Genomic DNA, 3,591 nt, shown 5'->3' with positions numbered 1-3,591 from the left:
CTGTCTTATAGGATTTGACTACAGTGACACTGGCCACTGTCTTAGAACCATAATTCTAAGTCCTTACTGCTATACCTCAGACTGAGTAAATTTTGTTGTTGTTGGGGTTTTTTTGTTTGTTTTTTTGTTTTCTTGAGGCAGGGTCTCTCAGCAGCCCCAACTGAACTCATGTAGACTAGGCTGCCTTGATCTCGCCCAGCTAGACTGAATAATTTGTATGCAACTGAAATTTATGTATTTGGGGCTGGAAAGATGGCTCAGGGGCTAAGAAGCATTGGCTGCTTTTACAAAGGACCCAAGTTCAGTTCCCAGCACCCACTGGTCAAAAGAATGTTTTGCCTGAATGTATTGTAAGTGCACCATATGTGTTTGGTGCCCAGGAATCCAGAAGAGGGCTGAGATCCCCTGGAACTGGAGTTACAGATAGTTCTTAGTTGTCATGTGGGTGCTGGGAACTGAACTGAGGTTCTCTGGAAGAGCAATAGTAAGTGCTTTTAATGACTGAGCCATCTCTCTAGCCTTTGTTTACCTTTGTGTTTGTGTATGTGTGTATAAATGTACATGTTTGTGAGTGCAGGCATGCATGTGCCATGGTGCACATCTGGAAGTCAGAGGACAATCTCAGGTAGCAATCCTCACCATGCTTGAGACAGGGTCTCTGCTGTTGACTTCTGATGCCAGGATACCTGGTCCTTGAGCTTCTGGGGACTGTCCTGTCTCTGCCTCCCATCTTGCCAGATGAGCACTGAGATTACAGACAGTCAGTACTGACCCTAGCTTTGTGTGGGTTCAGGGATATGAACTCAGAACCTCACACTCGTGTGATAAGTGATTTACCCACTGAGCTATCTCCCCAGCCAAGAAATTTACTTATAGTCCTTTATATATTTACATGCTTGTTAGTTTGAGTGTCGAGGGATCAAGGCGCAGAAATTTATTGCTCACAGCTGTGGAAGCTGGAAAGTAAGATTGGTGATCAAACAGATTCCGTGTCTGATAAGGGTTCTCTCTCTGCTCAACAGACAACACTTTATAGCAGTGCCCTTTCACAATGGAAGTGTTAAGCAAGTCCCTCAAGGAAGGCACTCATCCTCTTCATGAGGGTAAAGCTCTCTTCATCTAACCAGTTTTGAGATGCCCACATTTTCATGCCACCATGCAGGGGATTCCATTTCAATATCTGCATCTGGGGAACACGCATTCAGACTCTAACCATCATATAGTCAAGAAAACGGAATATTCCAAAGCTTTGTCATGAGAAAGAACGGCCACCAAGTCTACTAGTATGCTTCCTGCCCTGCCCTGCCACTCCTTACAAACACTATTGTTTTATAATAGCTATAATTATTTGTCCTCCAACTTCTAGAACAAATAAATGTCAGCACCAGTCTTCACTGTCTCTCCTCTTTTTTTCTTCCTGATAGACTTCAAGTCCTAATGCATTTGTGCTTTCTTCAAATAAAAGGCATCTTTTTCAGTGACTGATGGAAAGGAACAGCTGGACTCTTTCAGAGGACATGTGAGGAGGGATGGAGTGCACTGAAACGCAGCTGCCACACAATGACAGCGGCTGCTCAGCACAAAGGCCTGCCACTCCAGCCCAAAGACCTAGCCTTTTGCTGCTCCCAGAAAACCTGCCTCTGGGGTCACAGTGCTTCAGAGCAAAGGACACCGCAGTACTGCTGGATACCAGTCAGGGCGTCGGCCAGGAGCAGGGATGCTGCAGGAACCCACAGGCAGGGGCTTCTGCTAACTGAACCTCTCAGCTTCTTGCTGGCCCCTGTGAGACCCAGAACATTTCCTACCGCACCTGGCTTTCCTGCCCCAGCACCCTCAGCTACAGTCCTGGAGGCCTGGCTGTGTAGATCCAGAAAAGGAAAAAGGTGTGATATCCCAGGGGCTATTTCTGACTCCTGGAGAAAGCAATGAACTGACCTCCCTATTTTTAACTATCCTATCTACAGCCAGCCTTCCTAACTCTCTGGAATGATCTAGAGCCATTTCAGTTCAAATACCATTGCTGACGAACCACCACCAGAGTTAGTTTTAATTGGTTTAGGTGGTTGTGTATGATTCCATTGGAAAAAAATTCTGGTGATTTCTCTGTGCCCCAAGGGCCCACCATTCCCCCACCCTTGGTCTCATCCAGGGTGCATCCAACCTTGGTGAACACCAGAACCACTTAGGGATTGTCTTAAAATCCTGCTGCCAGGCTGCTCACCAGAGGACTATCTCTTCAGCACCTGGGAGCTGTATTAAAAATCATCATCATCATCAACAACAACAACCAAAACTCCTCAAGTAATTTGAAATGAGTGGCCAAAAGCCAGGCATGGCAATGTTCACCTGTAATCACAGCTTGTGGGAGACTGAGACAAAAAGATCATGAGTTTGGGGCTAGACAGGCTAGCTAGACCCCTGTCTCAGAAACCTGGATGGATGGATGGATGGATGGATGGATGGATGGATGGATGGATAAATAACATGGAGGCCTACTCTGTTAACAATGAACTTTGATTTTTTCCACAGCAGGGGTCCAATCTGTGAGCAATGAACTTTGATGTTTCCACTGGGTCCTCCAGACAGTACCTCTTAAACTCCCTGTAGTGCAGGACCAGCTTCTATTTTCTTCTTTTTGATCATTCATCCTTTGATGACTAATAATTTGTAAAAATACAATTAAAATAAAAAACTAGAAAAGTGAGATTACAAAGCAGATTTACAAAATACAAGTCTAGATATTTCCATTATTATATTCGAAGACACAATATCACTATGAAAAAATGTAATGTCTCTGTCTCTGGCTTGCTGTATTTTGAGAGAGTACTGATCTGTGACCCATTCTTGGAGTGACACTATTCTGAGAAACACCTGCACAGGAAATAGATGTGTGTTATTGCTACTGGTGTGTTTGTGTGGGGGGGTGTGTTCCCAACAGCCTGTTTCCTCCTAGGGGCGGGGCCTGCTGCAGAGAATTGACTGTGGAGAGCCAGCCCCGGAGGGAGGGGCTTTGTATGCCATCAGGGGAGAGAAGCTTCGAAAGGCGTCTCACCCACGTGGATGCGAGAGGGAGCATTTACCCACCTAGGGTGAGACTGAGGGCCCAAGATGAGTGGGAGAAAGTTAACGGCAACCGTGGGAGGGTGTGGAAGCAATCTGGACCGGTGGTTGAGCCCCACAGAGCTGGGTGCTGGTGTCGGGTGTTCGTTTCTCTGTAAGTTCTTCCATTTCCCCCTCCCTACCCAAGATATAAAATGAAAAATTCAGATAAAAATATTATGTGGTTTGTTTGATAGCACCCTGAGCAAGAGACCCATAAAAAAAGTGAGAGTGGGTCAAACAGAGAGTGGGGAGGTGAAAATTTAATGGACAGGGTGTCAAGTAGATTTGATAAATACAGTAGAATGTTGGTCAGCTTAGGATAAAGGCCTCTAGGCTATTAAGGGCTCTGAGAAACTCTGAAGTAACAAAAACTAGCTTCACTGAATTCACGATTTCCCCATCTCATAAAATGGTAACATCTTCCTCCCCTGAAATCCTATCAACACTTCTATAAGGTGGCATCAGTTTAACAGTTCGTTCTCAATCTCA

Source organism: Nannospalax galili, unplaced genomic scaffold (genome assembly GCF_000622305.1).
Source record: "Nannospalax galili isolate Female #2095 unplaced genomic scaffold, S.galili_v1.0 scaffold9, whole genome shotgun sequence".
NCBI lineage: Eukaryota > Metazoa > Chordata > Mammalia > Rodentia > Spalacidae > Nannospalax > Nannospalax galili.
The sequence above is the reverse complement of the archived record's forward strand: the minus strand, read 5'-3'. Positions refer to the sequence as shown.